The 21,203-nt window shown below is 36.3% G+C and overlaps 1 protein-coding gene across 1 annotated transcript in view; it reads right to left on the bottom strand.

Annotated features, from left to right (window-relative positions):
• ZEB1 (zinc finger E-box binding homeobox 1) overlaps positions 1 to 21,203 on the bottom strand; it is a 132,084-nt gene that overhangs the window by 28,050 nt on the left and 82,831 nt on the right. The gene's annotated exons all lie outside the window — the stretch shown is intronic.

Genomic DNA, 21,203 nt, shown 5'->3' with positions numbered 1-21,203 from the left:
ATTCCTCTCACATCTCCATGGCAAGCATAAGGCTGCGCAAGAAAAGACAGTGGACAACTCTTTAGTTGTCCCAGAAGACATTCTGGGCCACATTTAGGCATCTGGCTTCCATTTGGATCATTCCAATTTGGGTAACAGCATTACTATATGATTCTTTTAAGAATATTATGGTTTGCCCAAAAGTCTATGAAATACTTGATACTGATAATCAACAATTAAATACATTTTGTTACAGACTGATGTGTATAATGAGCATGGACTATAGTTGCATAGCCTGCAGTACGGTGCAGCAGGAACAGAGCTGTAGAGTGAAACAACTGGTACTGAAGAGCAAGCGACCCCACGCTGAACACGTGGCAGAGATCGCTAGCTCTTTCGCTCTAATCTGGACCCACAGAGTGAGCACACGTTAGCAGTTAAGCGTGTTAGCTGTGCTCCTGCAGCTTGCTTCTCCTTTAGCTTTGCCCCAAAGGATCCCCACAGCTGTGCTTCGGGTATGTGAACCAAGGAGCAAGAAACAGGGACAAGAAGCAGAGCTGATTCACAAATGCTAAAATGCTCCTGATCCAAGCTAAAATGCTCACATAGATACACCCAGAGATCCCACCAAAGACTCAACAGAATTAATATGAAATGAGAAATCTCACAGTTGACTTAGAAAGGAACATTTGCGAAACATTTTCCCCATTTACCATGAAAAGGTAATAACTATATTTTTTCAGCATCAAGGACATATTTTAAGTCTGTGGATAAAGGATTACATAATGCTATATATATTTCTGTCATATGGGAGCAGATTATTATTAAAACAGTCTTAATTTGTAAGCACAAAAGATCAGTTATAACTGTTTCAATTTAAACTGTAAGCATTATGTATTAAGAAAAAATCATTATCACAATCCATTGAAATATCTTGTTACTCATACTGAAGTTACTTTAAAAAACTATTTAACATTTACGTAAGATCTATAAGTGTATTACTTATTTACGTCAAATTTGAACTTCTTATTGAAATCCTTCAAAATACAGCTTAAGATATTAAACTAAAAAGACTTGTCTTGGCTGCAGTATTCCTTCAGTGGTTATAAGTGGTTATAAGAATCATATCTGTGACGCACATAACCACATTACTTTATGATATTTTCATACTGTTACTGTTAGCACACCAGAAGATAGATTGATTCTTTCATGTAAAATCCTGCCTATTAAGGTAGATAAATAGGAAACTGTATTTCCGCTCTTCTGAAGTCAGCTTCTTCTTTTTTTCTTTTCTTAAGTAGGTATTCGAATAATTTAAAAAATGCATTTAAGCAGGGAAAGTGAGTAACATTACGAATTGGCAAGCTACTATCTCATTTCCTCCCAATTCAGGAGGAAAATGTCCCATGTAAAATATGCATAAGCATGACAAAAGAGCCTTTTGAATTTAAAACGATCACTCCATGTTTCCGTATTTTATATACACACACTGTTATTTGAAAAATGTAATATGCCCCACTATTCATGATATCAACCTTTTCTAAGGCAACAAATTTAGGAGGATTGCATAAATACTAGTATTTGGTCCATTTCAATTGAAAAAATGATATTCACTTAATATTCTGTAACAAATTTTGCAAAGTAAAATAGTTACTGTAAGCACTGCTGTAACTTTGTGCAAAAGATAGCATAAAGCCAGGACGTGTAAGCATTCCCTCCCCTGCACAGAAGCAACTTTTGAATTTATTTGCCTGAAAACTTTTTTCTTTTAACTTACATTTACAGTTTACAGACACAAAATAGGATGAAATGGAATAACTATTTTAGTCTGTTGTCTTAACCAGGTTTTACTGTGCTCAGATGTAGAGGAATACTAATATAAAACACCACTGTACCTACCTCAGTAACATGCAGAGGAGCTCACTATGAGCAGGGGTCAAGATTCAACCACAATACATAAATGCATTTTTTTTTTTAAATACATAAAGTTCAGATTTCAGTTGCTCAAATAATTAACACTTTTTATATATAAATTACTCTCTGCTTAGATTGGGTAGTTAAGTGGAATCCCTGATATTAAAGTATTTCATATGGGAAATGCAAAAAAATCAGAAAGTTTGTCCTGAAGACTTAGAGTTACAGAGAAAAACTAACTCTGCTTTTTTTCGTGGTTTTTTTTTTTTTTTTAATTTTAAATATAATCCACTCATGATAATGCTATTTACCTTGAAGCATGTTCATACATTTTCACTACACTCACGGGCTGATCCAGTGCAAACTTAAAAACTCATCCTCGAATATTTGAACAGTTTAACAAAGATCCCTAAAAAGTCAGAAAGAAACAGTCTTCGGGATTTAACTTCCTTCCACTGAAGACCAGTTGTCAACAAGGCAACAAAAGAAAAATCATAAAGAAATTTAGCTTTAACATTCTTGTTTCCTTTTTTTTTTTTTTTTTTTGAGACAGCGCTTTGGGTAATCTGGGGGAAATAAACTGCAAAACTTGCATCGAGAAGGGCTCAGCACATTTTGGATGATGAGGCAACAACAAACACAGGAGAAAGTCAAGCAGTTAAAACTAGAGGAACATTCATATGTCTGTATACTACTCTAACTAAATAATTATGTTGTTTTTCCTCTAAAGGATCCTTGCCTCATTTAGTGCAGTGATAGCTAATGTGCAGTGAACACAGTTTTATGGAGTGAACAAACGTGTTTGCAGGATCCTGTGCCATTTTTTTAGATTACGAAGTTATTAAGCATTCCTTTCTATCCTCATCAGCCAGCAGTGTTCTCAAAGCCTCATTTATAGGAAGTTAGCCAAAATCAGATTCCTGAATACAAGCTACTCATTTCCCTATATGGTGTTCGACTTGAATACTTCAAAACATTCAATTAATTTAACTGTAGCAAGGTGATGGTATTTCCATTTTACAGAGAACAAACTGGCTACTTAAAAAACTGAAGATTCTTTTGGCAATTTTGGCATTACCATGTCAGTGTATGGTGTTTAGGGCCTTACTTTTCAGAGGACTTTGCATTTTTATAGCATTTTATATATTCAAAGCACACTTGTGTTCATTCCAAATGCAGCTGTGTTCAGAGCTCAGGTATCTCAGATTGCATGCCATAGCAACTAGCAACATACAGAGAGAAATAAGTGACCTTCCAAAATCATATAAAAACTCTGTGGAAAAAACAATAAAATCCAGCTTTTCAGTGGTGCTTTCAACATGCCTTAGAACGTGGGCTTTTGATTCCTGCAGTCCTCTGCTTAAATTACTACACTTTCCAACAATTAAGGCAAGGGTTCTGGAGGCAACCTCCCTGATTCATTCTCTGGGCAGCATTCATTCTGGTAAAAACTATGTGATCACATAATTAAAGATCTTATCATTATGTGTACCTACAAGGGACAAATTCAATCTTAATTCTGACATCTTCCAACTTTTTCTGAGTGCCTGACTTTCCAGCTCAAGTGTTTGATTTCAAAGAGTATTTTGATATTTCTTAATGGAAATGATGGTTAAAAACATTCAAACCCTGTAATTTATTATATTTTTAGCTAAAAAAATCCCATTACATGATACCATACCGATGTCTGCAAAAGTTTGCAAAAGTTGCAAAGTTTAGATTAGCAATGCAGATCCCTTCCTGTGGCAGTCTGAGACTAAGCGACGGTAGTAGCAGATTGCCATCTTTCACTTGCTTCAGATCCATTCTGGCAACAAGTTCCCCAACTTGGTGAGACATCAAAGGCACATGGGAGCTAGGGCAACCCACATTCACTTGCAGGGGTCACCGCACGCCCTCTCTCTGCTCTTGCCTCTTCTTTCATTCAATCCTATTGCCAAATTTAGGCCTTTCCTATCCGCACTCCATTTTGGGTGTTTCCTCCTTTCGTCCTCTATGTTGAATAGATACCACTAAGAGAAGAGGACAACAATCTCACTTGCCTCATGTTAATGCCTGGCACCCCAGCAGCTGCTGGCAGCTGCGGGGGGTGGGGTACATTTTACTTAAATCTTCTTTGGATGGAGACTAGAGAATGCTCAGTACAAAAGCAATATTTAGAGACTGTTTACAACCTCTGTAACAAGTTCAACTGAATATCAATGATGATTTCAAGAGACTTCTAATTGGGCCAAATGTCCCATACAAAAAATAAAATCCAGATCCCAGAAGAAACCCTTGCTCTGAACAGTAGAACAGTTGCAGCTTTTCAATGAAACAACTACAAGTACTTCTTGTAGTTGTTTCAATGAAACAAATTGTTTCATTGAAACCAATTCAGAACTTTAGCAATATGTACCAGCTAATGACACTTAGAAGCAGTAACTGCCTAAGCAAAATAATTCAGCCTGAATCATAAAAAACCCAGCACAAGTAGCAATCAATGACTCTAATATACACTGATCTGCGGAAAGCAACAACTGATGGAGAGGCTACGTCACCCTCTCCCACCACCGCTACGTGGTGGTTAGCAGCAGCAGGCAAGCAGCAGTAGGCAACTGAAGGCAATCTTCTCTTAAACTGTAAAGGCTGCGTCTGACTCAGATCATGAACCAGGGCTGTAACTTCTCAGAAAAGGTCGCAGGAGAAGCACCTACTATGTAAATGGCCATACAAGCCTATTCCATTCACCTGATAGTATGTGCACCTTAACACAAAAAATTTTCACTGCTATTTTAATTAAACATGCAGTTTCATTATTAATTTCAGCTTTGCTTTCACACATGAATAGAAAACAAGTCCCCATTTTCCACATGACATATATTACACAGGGCACTGAAGACTAAATATGTATATAATAAAAATCAATTTTAATGTCATCACTATATATCTTCTGAAATAAAGATGAAATAATAATTAAAGAGTACATGAAAAATATATCTTATGAACTGTAATTACAATTTTTTTCTGTTTATCACTTTCTTGCTACAGTATCCCAATACTTAAACAATAGGCGAGTATCTGTAGTTGCAGCTTTCATTGCTCTTAGAGCAACTGCCAAACAGATTGCAGAAAAAGGCCTTCACTTTTTCATTTTTTACAGTCCTAATTGCAGAAAAGATGTACAATGTTGCATAATTCTAATTAAAAAGAAATATGTTCAAATGGAATATTGATTAAGGTGCTAAGTAGGGAAATGTATTATTTGGTTGGCTGAATATAGCTAGGAAACCAAAATACATTTGTTTAGTCAAACTCAAACATGATACTTAAAATGAGAGGAAATTTTAGTTCTCTGGTCGAAAAAAGAATGTTTTGGAAAAGTTTCTCAAAAAGCTGGCAGCAGGTACCTGCTCACCACTCCCCCATCCCAGCTTGCCCTCTGAATCATCAAACAGTATGTATGTTAACAGTCAGCCTACTTTACCATCCCCAACATGAGGAATGACCAGTCACACCCAAATTCTGCTAAGCACACACTCATCCCAGCAAGGAGGAGAGCAGGCAGCAGCACGTGTCTGGCAACAATTTGAGATCACGTAGCAATGGCACAGAACTGCACTAGAAAAGAGGAGGACAGATTTCAACAGAACTAAACCATAATCCTTAATTTGCTTTTTACTGGGATCTGGGAGAGTATATAGAGAAGGAGCACTCTGAACCTGACCTGTTACAATTTTTTCTTAAACACTTACCTGTGGTCACTGTCTTTTTATGTAGAATCTGATCAAACATTCTTACCATCTGCCTCTTTTCTACCGCTCCATACTTACTAATCTGAAATTCCATCTACTTTCATAGAAAAGATAAGTTTTCGGTATTTGAGAGTTAACACAAACACCCTAGAATCTTTAAAGAAGTTGGATATATGTAACCAACACATTTGAGCTGTCTGGGCTCAGTATCCCAGCACTGAAAAGAACTGAGATTATTAACAAGCTAGAAGAGGTGTGCATGATTCTGATCTTTCAGAAATACTGACTTCCAAAAGCTCTTTCAAGTTGTAATAATACATTTTCAAAACTCATACAGAGATACCACCGTATCACTGTTCAGATGGGGGATGATAACGGCCTAGAACTGCCCACAGTATGCTGGATGCACATGCATCATGGATTAATACAGCAGCATAACAATATGCCATTTTCTTCTCTATCCCTTCTAAAAATACAAATAAAATGCCAGGAAATTTCTTAACTACTATTGGTTATGAAATTGATAGTACTATAGGTTTATTTTCTGTAACCCCAAAAGCCCTGTTCCTGAATGGTAACAAATTGCTAAGAACCATCACAGGATTCTGCTCCTCCCTCCACATACATTACTCTGTTTTTATCTACCTTGAATGTTATCTGCCATACTACTGCTTGGTTACTGGGAAACATTGTCTTTATAAGCCAAACAAGTGCAAGCTTCGCTTAGTGAAAATATTCACTGTTTCCCAGGCACGCCACAGCTTCCATTAGGCAGCAGGGTGACTTGCTATACTACCAGGGCAGACAGCAGCATTGCAGAGAGGAGTGGGGGCAGCAGACACCATTGCATTAGGCAGCTTGTTGAACTCCATAAGAACAGATTTCAATGAGATCTAGTTATGTAGAAAGCGTGAAGAAACTGTATTATTCTGTTAATTACATCATTCAAGAAAAAAAAAATCTACCAGAGATTAGTTTCTGATGTAATTCTTGTTAAATTTAATTTAAAAACATACTTGCAATTTTCAGAAAAATCGTTCTGCTTTTTAAAATAGTACATGCGCAATAACTTTGTGTAGAAGCAAACTATATTTGTAGAGAAATACAGAACTATAAAGAAAAGGTTGAGTCAGCTTTTATATATATATATAAATATATATATATACATATACACACACACACACACATATAAACCACATACCTATAGATACATATAAACTGAATGAATGAAAAGGCTGTTTCTATTTGCAGTAAGTTTGAGGGCTGTTTTGTTTTTTGGGGCTTTTTTGGCTGTGGTGCTGCCACAACAAAAATATATTTCCAAATCCGCCATAGGTATTAGTAAAACAAGAAAATAAGCTAGATGCTTGGACAAGATCCTAAAAAGCATATAGAAGCCAAAATTTAAGAAAGAAATTCCGAAGTTGCCTTTCACCACCCTCTCCTCCTGCTGTCTTGGGAACCTGGGAAAATGTAAGAATCTGGGTTTTCCACAGAGAATGTAGTTGTGTGTCTAAAATCTGTTTCTGCAGCTATCCAGAAGCACATCTTTTCTCATCTGAGCTTGATACCTAGTTCTCTGTCTACATCTGAAAAACATAAATTAAACATCCTAACACCTAACACCCCCCGAGATAAGCTCTGAACACACTTCAGAGTGCGCATGCTCGCCAACAGCACTGACTTTTAGCACAAAGTACAACAACCATGGCTGCTTTCATTTCAAACTGCTTCCAAATGAAGAGCTGCCAGCTACCTTCTGAATACTAACTCAGAGACGAGTGTGCTCGCCCAGGGAAAGGGGAAGCGATTCAGCTCCTTCCTCTGCCTGAACAGATCAGACTTGCATCTCCCACATGGGTTTATATAAATATATGAATATTCCTAAAAATGTAAGTCTAAATATTGAGTCCATTCCTAGTAATTTTGTTCAACTAATAAAAATCTATTTCAAAATGAGGTTTTTACATCTGTTAATTGAATGCCAGTTTCCAGTCAAATGTAGCTTGACATATATTTTCAGTGAATATTCTGACACAACAACAAATGTAAAAGAATCTCAATATGCACTAAAGTACATATATCTTCTCAATACATGTGTGCTGGATTATTTGGTTTTCAGGTCAACTCAAAGAAACTTTGAGTTTAGAATAAACACTTTGCAACTAGACTGCATACTAAAATGTGCTCTGTTATACCAAAAATTAGACTGAATGTCTGGGCTGTGCTTATGCAACACACATTAAAATTGATGGCTTAAACAACAATTTTCTGCTTGTCAATTTTAAATTGTGGTTTTAAAAATCAATGAATACTTGACATTAAAAGCAAACCAACTCCGAGTGTGGAATTTTTCTATCAATATGGCAAAAACTGGAACAAAGCCTGATGATCTAAGTCGCAAACAGTTCCTCCGAGTTATGCTAATGGCTAGAGCTCTGGCAGTAGACTCTGTGATGACATAAGCTATACTTAGAGCAAATCTGGCAAATATTCCAGTCCCAGTGATTCAATTCCATGCTGCTTGCCTTTGTTCATCTGGTCATTAGTTCAATTTAGGGTTAACTTAGTCCCATATGCATAATTATATTGGAACAGGACAGTTTGGTACTTTACTATTTAGAAATCCAGAAGCAGAAGCAGCTCTAGGCTTCTCAGTGGGACAGAAAGAGTGGAATCTCTGCCATCAAGGTGAATAAAAGCAGCTATCCAGCAAGCCAGGTCTGCTGCTGCCACGTCCTCCCCACTACTTTGGCGAGAGCAATCAGAGAATCTCTGCTTCTTCAGCTGCTCCTGGCTCTCGGCTCCCTTAGTCAACTACCTACTTTGATAACTAGGATAACTACGATGAGTTCTGGGCAGAATATACTCCCTCTGTCCCTCCCAGATTACTCAAACTGCATACCACAGACATCAAATGTTACTTTTGTATTATTGCTGGGATGCCAAAACCAGGAGAGGGATGCTAAAACAAACTGAATCCCACTGATGGTAAAGGATTTGTAAGAATCCCTCTCTGGTCCTGATGGTAAGGACAATGAGGTTGTGTCTATATCCACAGGAGGGGTGGTGGAATAGAAGCAGAAATATGGTGAAACTGTTGACATTGAGGACCTAATGATCGCACTCTTTGTGTTTCAGAGCAGTCTCTTAATTAAAACTAGCTCTATTCTGGTCTTGTGGACCAAATTTTCATTAGTGGCTGGAACACCTGGAGGGCTCCCAGAGCATATCTTTTCATTTAGTTTAAACAAAGGACACACTCTCTGATGAATCAAAGCACAGTGAGGATGATCAACAGATTCACTTCAAAAACCCACTCCTGATCTGAACTAAGACATTAAAGGATGTGTGCCTCCAGTCAAACATTCTTGGAGGGGACATATGGCCCTTCAGAGTCTGAAGGATAAAACTTTCCACCACCTATTCCATGGTAAAATTGATTAAATGCAACTGGCACCAGAATCTCTATCTGTAGAGGGGAGGGATCTCTTGGGCCATCTACCCCAGTCCCCCACTACTGCAAGCAACCAGATCACATACAGCCATTCACAATTTATTTTTTGAAGGTATCAAGCAAATTCTTGACTGACTCCTGAGTGTAGGACATACCAGCAATTGAAAGGAAAGCTACAGACTGTATTTCCAGACAGATATGAGCTTGTGGTGAAAGATGCCAGTCTGAACTAGTAACTACTGTATGTTAGAGATGAAACTGGATACAGTTGCGTGGCAAGTTCTACAGACTGAATCCTGTTCTCCTCAAAAATAGGCTAGATTTATACTGCTAACAAACATTGTTATAGAAATGCTGCAGTAGCAGCATAGCCAAAGCTTGAAAGGAATCTTTGGAGATGGCAGAATGATGGTGCAAAAGACATGCATGCCAATGAGTATCCGAATCAGTCAGCACTACAGCGCGAGGTTAAAGATGTGTGCATGGCAATGGAACACCAAAACTGATAAGAGGTTCCATAAGTACTATGCATAGCAGAATAAAAGAAAGAATGATACTACCTCCTTCCTTTACACTGCTTTTTGAGTGAAAACCTTTTTTCTTATGCTCTCTTGAAATATTGGTCTTAAGATCATATGCATGGTTCTCATTTGCAGTATTGATTGTCATCAACTCTGAACGTTACCAAGGATCATCCAGTAACATGGTCTGATCATGGCAATCATATGTGTTAAAATAACCTCTGAGGTTGCAGATGAGAAGCTCAATTGGGGAGACTGATTTCACACTCAGTAGGAAGGATTATCAATACTGTGAAGGCAGACCTCTCAACAAGAGGCCTCTCAGAGGACTGTTCCGGTCACCCAATGGGAGTTCCTAGGGTAGCCCACATACTTTATGTGGGTTTGAACTAGCTGTCCATCATCTGAGCTATACAGACACAGCAACTGGACACTGTACACACACATATTTTCCTACATGTATTCAGGTGTGATGCCTAAACTTAGATTCTGAAATGTATACTTATACCATTATATTAAAAAAACTACTTTTCAAATATTTCCCTTATTAGGGTTACTTCAGAAGACTAAGAAATATAATTTTAAACACACTGCTTTGAGAATTCTCTCCTCATTACTCTGCAGCTCTTTCCAGCTAAAAATGGGAACTTTTTAACTTTGCAAATGGAAGACTTTCAGTTTTTCAGTGAGACAGAAAGACTTGCAATAGTAATTTCTCTACTGAATTTGTAAATGATGGTCTTTTTCCTAATGAAAAAGCTAACTATTGTCTGAATATTCTCTCCTTGTAGTCTCTGGATTCATGTAAATTCTACATGCAAATAAGAAAATTCTCAGTGGCAGCATAATTTGAAAAAATGGTATTATTACAAGGTGCTTTTAGGTTTGGAAATATTAGAAATGATCCCAATAGAAAAAAAATTAACATTCAGAAACAAGACAGCTGAAGGTGTATTAGAAAATTAAATGTATCCTTTGCCAGTTACCACCATTGTATAACCCAGGGTTATACAATGCTTTCTACAAATATGAACTTACTTTTGTATGTATAATTCCATGTCAACTCCTGCTGTCAAAAAATAAGATATTTATAAGAACTTACAGTGAACAGAAAGAATCAAATCTCGTCTCCCTCATGACATTTTTTTTTCCTTCCTTTCTTTTCTTTAATCTACTGGAAAAAAACAGTGTCCAATAATTTCACTGCTGCTTTAAATATTGAGCAGAAGAGAGGCCATACTTTGCTTTGTTTTTCTGCCTCTCAGCTTCCCCATTTTATATGCTCTCCCTCAGGTAGTCTCATAAACAGTAGAAAACTGTTTGCTCATTATAGGTGACAACAATCCTCCTGCGCAACAAGGAAGCTTTTACAAGTATTCATATTTGTGAATACATGTGCACAAAATAAATACCAAATACGAGGTGGTGGCATCCATGTGACTTACAAGGCAGGAACTTCTGACTTAAACCTTCTGTTCTCTGACCATTATGCTTCTCTTAAAGAACATGCATAATTTCCCCATAAAATTACACTAACATAAATATGAAAAAGAGAAAATCCTGTTGTTTATGATTTTTTTTTTAATCTGAATTTTCAAAGACTATCCTATGGGGAACAATTCTGTGTCGACAGCAGTGATCTAATCATTCTCTGCTCCAAATTAAAGAGCCAAAAAGTACAAATCTTTCCCTCATGCCCTATTTTATCCCAGGTTAGTTTGCCTTTCAATCACTAGTATTAGTTTTATAGTGTATCATTTTATTCAGAAGGGAGGAAATCTATTCTTCACATTTGCTTATTGTCCCTCACAGCCAAGTACAATCTGAGGTCGGCGATGGTTTACTACCTCAGAGGCAACTGAGCACGGTGATCATTAAAATTTAGCATGAGATATATAAATATCTGACGAGACTTCATTTTTTAGTACCTCCAGTTACCGAAAAACTGGAAACAATTAACCAAACTGAGGAGAGGCTGAGAGGAAGGAATATTTCCATTGAGTTATATCCTCATGTAGTCTGTTTTACTTTTCAAAAATTATCTACCCCCGGTAATTGTACCATTTTGTAGTATATTCAGAATCCTCTGGATGATGACCATACTCTTTCTACACAGTTCCTACTGAAGATGCTTGAATTTTTTTTCTTTATAAAACTGCTCACATATAGAAGAAAGTTTAATTTTAAAAAAGTATTTCAAAGGCAAAGATTATGAATCACTTTCTCACACACACACTCCATAGACTATTCATTCTTATTTGAACTGGCCTTTGATTGGCATTCATTCAGGTAAAATTAGTTCAGGTTAATTTTTCAGGGAAGGCATAGGTTAAAGGTTTACAGAAAACATACATTTAATATTACTGGTGATTTTATATAATATATTTCACCATTACCTAGGTTTATATACAATAAATATTTACTTCACAGATAATTAAAAAATTGCAATACAGGATCATCAGTCTGGCTCCTCAAGTTCTTGCAATTTAAGTAATTCTCTTAGATATAAAGCAGACGAATGATACTGCATGTGCCACATTTTATATATAAGAATAACCTATTATGGCAATTCTCCCTTGCTCCAAAGTTATGTGACTGCCATAAAGTGACATTAGTAAAGTCTGCTATGTATATACTTCTGTTAACATTGAAGAGATAGCACTGTAATGAATCACACTTTTTATGAAGCTCTGACCTTTTTGTTTATCCTCTCACTCATTCCTAAATTAACAGAATGCTGAATCACGTACCAACTTCAAACAGTTGTTGCATAATAAATATCTAACAATTTTTCTTAACCTCTTGAATGTAGTACTCTCCATATGGAAAGAAAGTCAGTTCGTCACATGTATAATGGTCAGTAATCTATTCAGGTCCATTTACAGGCTTAAGCACCCAAAGCAGGACACAGGAGAAGGGAAATTTTGGTGGTTCTTTTTTTTTTTTTTTTTTTTTTTTTAAGTTGTCTTTCAAGATGACAACCCACATTTTGTCTTTCACTCTGAATCCTGACAATAACAAAAGAACATTTTTATTGGTGTTCTAGATTTCAAATTTCAATATACAGATCCTGATTGTTGGATTAACGGTAACTAATTTGTACAGATTATGTTAATATCAAGGCAAACTATTATGCCAAACATTCCTAATTCACTTTCCTGAAAATAAAGAATACAAAGAGATGTAGAATACCCAAATGTATATGAACACGGTTTTCAGAAGTATTCTGGAGTTAAATCTAGTTTTCTTAATGTAGCTTTGCATCTTAAATAACATGACGTTATTCAGAATATTGATATATGACACGTGCATTTAAATTCTCAGCTAATCAACCAAAACATTTGCAGCAGAAAATTACTGTCTGGGAGTGGCATGACAAGTTACAAGTCTTTCCAATTTTTAATTATCTATTGTATTTTTACAATACTGATTTTTCAATTACAGATTTTTCATATTACTGACTTTCAATTCTTTTAAAATATTAAATCACAGGTCATTAATATAACCAATTTGTGTGAAGTAGCAAATCAAACTCTACTGAAATTCTAAGTGTGACTTTTTCATTTTGCAACATAATGAACAGCTATCATTTCCAGAAACCTATTGCAGTGTAAGAGCATGAATAAAAAGACAGTCAAAAAATATGCAAAGGATTTACAGTATTTTACTGGATTTCAAGGGCAGACATTCCCTGGTGTTCTATTTAAACAGGTGGATACCTGAGATTATGAAAGGTCTCATTTATCCTGTTTAAATGGAACAGTACGAAGCTTAAAGAAAAGCTTAATACTCCAAAGATGCATTCCTTAAGGAAAACATACATTGCTAAAAAGAATATTGGAAATTATATGTTACTGTAATTTTACATTTTTAAATTAAACTTGGTATATTTATACAAATCAGAATGAAGCCTAATCTATAGCTCTGACATTATTCTAAGGACATAAACATATTTTTGCCATGCTTTGCTTCAAAAGGTTGCAAATCTAAGCCCAGAGCACATTTTATCAAGTTTTTATTTTTTCTTGGCAGACCAGCAGACCGAGTTCTGATAGATGCTCTGAAAGGCAAGTTCTTTTTTTCAGGCTTTTTAAAAGCTGTAATCTGAATATACACTGCCACATTCTTGTACACAGATTGTTCACACATAGCGTCTGAATCTATCCGCAAAGGCAGCCATACTCAGATTTTTGGACTGAGAGGTGAATATTTAAAACGTAGAGAACTGGAAAATCTAGCTTAGCAGACTCCATACTGAAGCACAATCACTCAACTATCTATTAAAAAATTTCATGGATACAGTTAAAATATTCTTCAGAATAAGTCCTTTTTGCCAAAAAGGTATGATAAGAGGACACTGTGAACTTTCAAGATTGCACAGAGAGCTGATGCTGTGATAGTGCATCTGCTCCCCATCAGAGAGATCTGAAGATCCAAAACAGCACTGATAAAGTACTGCAAGAGTAAAGAGGAAAATATTCAAGACCTTTCTGTTAGGAAGAACAGAAATGCACAAATGCACACCAACACAAAGAAATATTAAATTTAGGCACAAGCCATAAATGAAAAAATTCTCATTCACTTTTCAATAGAGTAACTATTTGGACTAACTGTGTCATAGCAAACTACTTCAGACTGTCACTTTCCTTACAGAGTGGGATAATGCCCTGAGAAACCAGCACTGCTGCCCTTGAAGAAGAATAGCCTATTTCTCAAAAAAAGTCTTCATAAATAAGACAATACCTGGCAAAGCCAGAAACTTCAGAGCAGACATAACATGATGACATTATATTACCTCTTTCTGAACTCTGAACTACTTACATAGTAGCAAATTTTATTATTAAGGAAAATAGATCTTACTTATAATTTTAAAACTATTTGCTATTGAACGTATATATGATCCCTACTAAAGCAGGCATGCAACGAGAGAGGTGTGAAAGTCTACCCAAACATTGTTAATACTTTGGGAACGACTCACTATAGGCTTTAGGCCAATGCATAGAGTTATGGCAAGGATAGCATTAATAGGTCATCTCCTTTGCCAAAGGGCTACATATGCATATTCATCTTGGTATATCTGCCAACAGCATATGATCTGTCCAATCACAGTTTCATTATCCTGACGGGGGTGTTGCAGGGAACTCAAAATTCTATGATTTCAGTCATTTCACATAGATTCCTTCCTGGAATCAAGGCAGATAACTTCTTGGCTTCCACTAGAACCATTTTCTTCCCCAACTTGCTCAACGTCTACCTGAAATCATATTGAGAGACTATGAAACAGCACAGACCAGATCTGCAACAATACACACATGACACCCATCAGACTTCCTATCTCATTGGTGTCCCAGGTCCTGGTTAAGGTCATTAGTTGCCTGAAGGTAGTACTCTTGTTCTAGAGACAACTTAAATGAAACAAAATGAAATACTCCCAAACAACAACTTCCCTCCCCTCCAATCCATTAGAAGATTTTATCTTCAAACCACAGAACTACAGAAATACTGCTTGGAAGACATCTCCACAGGTCATCTTTACCAGATCCAATTTTGTGCTAGAAGTAGAACTATTGCCAATACTAGTTGAGGAGTACTTTGCCCACAGCTGGCGTCTCAGCCAGGTCTCCTGGACACCCTGCTCTTTCATGGCTTCTTTCCAGAGGTTTCTATCTAACAATTCCATTAATTATACAAAGTATAGTCTTCCAAAATACAGAATCTTAACTGCAGCTTACCTTTCCAGACTTCCTTTGAATCCTCAATCATCTCGTGGTCACTGCAATCCAAGCTGTCATTTATGACATTTGCCAACTTTTCCCTGTTTGTGAGCATCAGGTCAAGCAGAACATTAATCCTGGTCAGCTAAATGACTTACAGCATTTGTCACCAATGCAGTCTAGGAAGCTCCTGGATTGTCTGCATAATACAGTATTGCTTCCTCATGAGCTGTCTGGATGGCTGAAATCTCACATGAGGATAAAAGACTGAAAGCAAGAGACTTCTGCTAGGTGTCTGTAGAAAGCCTCATTTATGACCTCCTCTTGACTGAGAGGTCTTTTACAGACCACCACAACACCATCTCCAGTGTTCCTTCTCCCCATGATCTTGACCCAGAGTCTACCAAAAGGCATGTCTCCAGTATCACACCACAGCTCTGCAGAGTCAGGAGTTCCTTAACACAAATAAAGACATTCTAAATCTTTAGCATGTGCTTGAACTCCTCATCACTGCTTCTTGAAGCCAAAGCAAGTGTACCCCTTTCCCCTTCTCTAAAAGCTATACCCATGTATAGATAGCATAAAATACATTTTCATGTAAACTTTGATGATCTGTCTATGAAACTTGATGAGTTTAATTCTTTGAGCCTGAGTATTATATGATTGAATTTAAGAACAAATCCAGAGTTGGACCAGAATGCCATAGCCTATCTGTTCAGCAGTACACAATGCCAACAGCAAGTACCGCTGATATCGCTCCAACTTTTCCCTGGTTCCCTTTTTGAACATTAAGTCACTATCGGAATTTCAAGCCTTGTCTTTAAGCCTTATATTACACTGGTTCAAGTTCTCTCTCTCCATATTTATGAATCCCACCATCAACCAAAACCCTTATCAACTACTGAAAACTCATATATTAATCAATGATTTAGGAAAAAAATCTCTGTCTCTGTCAAGAATGCCACAGAAATTCATACAGAAAACCAGTAGAGGAACAAGGGATTATAAATGGCATAAGAGCGAGGATTCTCAACATTTTTATCTAATGAGACATAAATATCCAGCTACTGATTAAAGAAGTAACTGCCATGAAGGCATTTTTCCAATCAGAAGAGAAATAGCTTTCCTCACTGAACAAAACAACAGTAATTATTTCTGTAATTTGTGATGGAGTTTTAAAAAAATCTAATCTGTCCATCAGCCTCTGCTGTGCCTTTGGTGAGTTCCATTGGTGGCTTTGTTTTGCAGCCTCACATCTGTTTCCTTATGAGCTCCAAAGTGAAATATTCCTTGTAATATTCCAGATTTTCTTTAGTCTTACCTGTTACAAAACAACACAGACAAAAATACTTCTAAATGGTTGATTAGTTTGCTGCTTCCTTTTCTTTAAGACATAGACTGAAGATGATCTATAATTATTATTTGAAGTGTAAAATAAAGTGTTGGTATGACATCATGGAAGTGAGAAATGAGCTTTGAATGCTTTTTTGCTTTTCTTCAGCTAGCATAACATTACTATAATATGAGCTGAATGAATACTAGTTAATAACCAAACGCTAAAACATTTATTGAATATTCTTCATTACTTTTTATGGTACGCAGCCCCATGATATACTGAATTTCCAAGAAAGCATACACTTATGTTTGTACAGGATCAACATACAACACATTAAAGACTGTAAAAGGTCAACAAACAAATATGCTAAAAAATGGTCTAGCAAATGAAAAAAGGATTTAAAATATCAGTGAATAAAAGATAACTGGGAGATTTTAACTGTGATATTGGAATTTATTGTACAGCAAATATGTCCCAAGACTTGTTAATGGTGATGAATAACTGTATTCAATTCAGTCCAACATCTCTGAATTCTCACCACCTACACAAGGATGAAGTTAAATATTTTGAGACTTTAATTTAAAGGAGCTTATCTGTTCCATTCGACACTGAAATTCATATGTAAGGTGAATGAACAGTGATAAGAAGAATCTAACAAAGGATCAACTAAGGTATATCTTAAATAAAGAGACCAGTTTCTCCCCTCCCCCAACCAAATAAAAAGAGAGAAAGAGGAAAATATCCAAACTTATATTTATTCATATAAATGAGCTCATCTGCATTACAGGCAGTCTAAAATTTAATTCTGCCACCCTTTTTGTAAATGAATGTGAAAGACAGTAGGAAGGTATCAAAGACATGTCTGATTTCAGATTAATACTGAGGAGGATGGTAAGAAACATCTGACAGTCACAGACAGACTTTCTGCTTGTTAAAAGTATGAGTGTTTGGCTTAAAAAAAACACTCAAAACTTGTTTTATTTAGAAGGCAAATCATGTTCAAGCTTACTGTATATGCTATGGCTGTGCTATCTATTTCACTGAACCATTTTCTTAGGTTGGAGCCTTATTCTAAGGAAGAATTCCATTACTTAGATCAGACAATGAAATCAAATAATTTGCCCTGAAAGGAAGTTGAACCTTCTTTCACCCATGGAAACGATGAAAAAACTTTCTATTATGTTCTTTTGGGTAGATTCCTCCATTGTACACTCCTTTGTTGGCAGTCACACTGTGAATAGGAAGCTCAGTCCAAAGACAAGGGATATTCCACAGAAACTGCATGGGTTTGGATCACGTTATGAAGAGACAGAACATTCTAAGAAGAAAGAAACTTTTCCAAATACCTTGTGAATTGTTTTTAGCACTTCACAGCAGTATTTTAGAAATTTTCCAAGAGCTGCCTGGTTAAAATTACAAGCCAGAGAGATACTGAAGACAACAAAGGCATGGTGTTACCTGTAGCTATTTGAGCATATGGAATACTTTAATTTTATACGTGTTATTTTCTATAGGAGATTTTAATTTTTAAGTCTCATGTGCTCAATCAGATCAGTCCAACTGCATTTCACTGACATGCTACAAGAAGGAATAAAGGAAATAACAGCAATGCTAATTAATATAAAAATCTTTGACCTAATTATTCTATTTTTGAAGCTTAATAACAGATAGTTGCCCATTAGTATCTCAGATATTAAGCATATCTAGGCTTACAACCCTTTATCACCTAAGGGAAAAAAAGCAAGGAAACCTTGCACTTGAAAGATGGCTGAAGCACTGAAATGTGATCACACCTGACTTTTGGCACTTTTGAAATATAAGAAATATGTTTTCCCATCTCTGATAATTTTTCCAACAAGATACACACACTCATTTTTAAGATGTATCTCTGTTTCTCCTACAAATAGTTGAGACAACTTTATGGTTACGAGCCTGTTTAAGTAGGACCAGGCAACAGCATGTCCTAAAATGACTATGATCTCCTAAAACGATCAGGATCAGGGAAGGGGCTAAGTCATCCACTGACTACTTTTGGAGGGGAATTCAGATTTCAGAATGCCACAGTGCTATTAGAGGAAGGGAAGTGTACTGAGCATTACTACATAAGCACAGGGTATTGAAGTGAGCAGGTGAGAGGAGTCCAGTGAGCGGGCTACGGAGAAGTAGTCACTGAACAGGAAATCAATAGGTCCATGAAAGACAAACTGCCAAAACAAAGGTGAGAAGAGTGAGATGAGCAAGGTTAAAAACATGAAAAAATGGCACTGCTGGGAAAGGCAGAGGCAAATGGAAAAAGATCAGTTTGTACCACGCTAAGGATCGTATGGGAAAGACTCCATGTCTAACAGTCATCCTAGCTCTCCTTTACAGCACACAGCGTAACTCAAACATATTACAGCCCGTTTGAATTGCTGGCCAGTAAAAAGTCTCATGAAACAGTTGGAAATACTATGGCAAATATCAGCAATAACCAAACACATCCGTACTGCTTCTGGGATCCAAAGTCACATCAACAACTTCTCTCAACTCCTGGATTTTTATGAAAGAGAAATACTAGGATGAAAATTTGTGATTAAAGACACTGTTGAAAAGTTTGAGGCATCTGTTTTGGACTGGTAAGAACTGAAAGAGACTCCTATGGAAATTTCTTCCCACATTATTTTTTAAAGCCTTCACATACTTTTATAAAAATATGGATTAGTAAATTTAACCTTGTCTTCAGAACACCCATCTTTTTACAAGCTGTAATAAATGACATATGATTCTTCCTGGAAACTAGGAAACTAGGGAGATTGAGCAAAAAATTAAGAACAGACTCACAAGGCAATGCCTAATGCATATTACAGTTTAAATACTGCATGACTTCGAAAACTCTTCAGTGTAAAAGCAAAAACCAACTTTGTTTTACCAGCTAAATTTAGATCAATTAGGTAACCACTGTACTCTAATAGGAAGCAACCAGTTTTGGCCACTGCAGGTAATCACTGTTCTCCGGAAACCAGCAGCTGTAAAAAGGTACTGTAACAATACATCATCTGGCTCACTTATGAGGTCTGTTGATTAACAAACTCAAGGCCACACAAGTATTCAGTAAGGAAAGAAAAAAAAATAAGAGAGAGTAGAGCGAGTAATTAAACTTTTCCAACCTCAACATCACTACACAGTGCAGAGAAACACATGTGAACATTCCTCTCGTTGGCTTTAGTCCAAAATTCTTTGACTTATTGAAATGTTGTATTACCATTCATATTAACTTAAAACTTGTTAAAATTGGAAAAGGATCTGAGCATTCTTAATACAAAATTGATTTTAAATTATCTGTGATTAGGAGTTTTGAACAATCATAAACTATAAATATAGAAAAATCAGACTGACTTTCAATGGCAGGTGACTTTCGAGATACAAAATTCTCAGGCTGCCTAGGATCATGAAGAATTTGAGGTAAATTTGCTCACTAGTTAGTCAAATTACAATATGTCTGCTGAACATCATTAAATGGCGTAGTGAAAGGACAGCAGTAGCACATTCAGAAGTAACACAGAAGCAAGTGAGGTCAAACACACAAGAGGAGGTCAGGAAAGAAGGGACCTTGAAGAAGTGAAAAAAAGACGTAAGAGTATACTACCAAAACCTTACACAGTTCCAGAATTTTGTTATTCCAAAGATTATTTTTTAATTGAAATGTTGTGTATTTTGCAGAGCTAGATACATTTTCCTTTAAGCCACATTATATTCAGATTCCTTTCTCCAAAAGAATTCCCAGGCATTTTGACTGACTACTTAAACCAGAAACACTCAACGCTACAAAATAATCAACTCAAGAGTGGAATGTGACTTTCATTTTGGGCCAGCTACAGTAGAGCAGCATTTTGAGGAAGTTGAGTGAAGAGTGTCATAATCAGCTAGAACAGCTGAAAGAATATATTGCTGTAATCTGAATACACCTAGAAAACAGCATCTCTACTCTGTAAAAGTACAATTAACTTCTTAAGAACAGAAGTAATGTAGGTTAATTTTACAGTAATTCAATTTAATAACTAGATCCTATAGCAGTCCATTAACTCAGGGCACTCAGAATACAAATTCTGTAGTCTCTCATTTTAGTGCTACCTGGGGTAAATCCTGTGAAATTATGAGCTAACATTTAAGGAGAGATACCTCGTATGATAGACAGCATTTTGTTAGTAGCTGCTTATTCTATTACAAATGTTTTAAGGATCTAGTGAAAGTTATAAATTCTTTCTATAATGCCACTGCGATTTGTACCATTAAATATGATAGTTCAGTAGTATTAGTAACATATTTTTAGTAATAGATCAGTATTAAAATATGAAACAAGATAAATTTCTGCACCACACATTAAACATCTTGAATAAACCGTTCTGATGTACATAGCAAGATTTTAAATTTTGTTCAGGTTATTGATAAAGAAAAGTATAGAAAGTGAATAAAAACGACCCATTTGGGGTTGCAAGAAACTCGGGATCCACATGAAAGTCCTCGCAAAGTTCTAACATGTCCTCTCCAAAATCACTTAAATGTCATAGG

This window comes from Apteryx mantelli, chromosome 2, assembly GCF_036417845.1.
Source record: "Apteryx mantelli isolate bAptMan1 chromosome 2, bAptMan1.hap1, whole genome shotgun sequence".
NCBI lineage: Eukaryota > Metazoa > Chordata > Aves > Apterygiformes > Apterygidae > Apteryx > Apteryx mantelli.
The sequence above is the reverse complement of the archived record's forward strand: the minus strand, read 5'-3'. Positions and strand labels throughout refer to the sequence as shown.